Below are 739 nucleotides of genomic sequence, written 5' to 3'. Positions count from 1 at the left end.
CAGCCTCCTGATCTGCCCTGCTCTGTGCATGACAGGGGGCAGCGCCCCAACCCCCTGATCGGCCCTGCTCTGTGGGTGACAGGGCGGAGCTCCCCAACCCTCATGATGGGCCCTGCTCTGTGCATGAGAGGGGGCAGGCCCCAACCCCCTGATCAGCTAGCTTTGTATGTGACAGGGGTGGCACCACAACCCCCCAATCAGCCCTGCTCTGAGTCCGACCAGGGGCTGCGGGGAAGGCACCTAGGGATTGGGCCTGCCCTCTGCCACCCGGGAGCGGGCCTAAGCCAGCAGGTCATTATCTCCTGAGGGGTCCCAGACTGCGAGAGGACACAAGTGGGGCTGAAGGATACCCACCCCCCACCAGTGCACAAATTTTTGTGCACCGGGCCTCTAGTCCTATATAATAAAAGAGAAACATGTAAATTGACTGTCCTTTCACTATGCTCACCAGCCAATCAGGGTGAATATGCAAATTAACCCAACAAAGATGATGGGTTAATTTGCATAAACAGGTGCCGGGCGGAGAGCAGAAGTGGGATAGCTGGCAGCTTGGGGGGACATGGCTCCCTTGGTCGCTCCCTTGGGGGGACGTGGCTCCCTCAGTTGCTCCCAGCATGGGGAGCACCAGGAATTCTGGGAATAGTAGTTTTGGTGGCAGCCCCAGGACCAGAAGCGGAAGCCCAGAGCATGGGGAGCACCAGGAATTCTGGGAATAGTAGTTCTGATGGCAGCCCCAGGA

This window comes from Myotis brandtii, unplaced genomic scaffold (assembly GCF_000412655.1).
Source record: "Myotis brandtii unplaced genomic scaffold, ASM41265v1 scaffold1360, whole genome shotgun sequence".
NCBI lineage: Eukaryota > Metazoa > Chordata > Mammalia > Chiroptera > Vespertilionidae > Myotis > Myotis brandtii.
Note: the sequence above shows the minus strand (reverse complement) of the source record.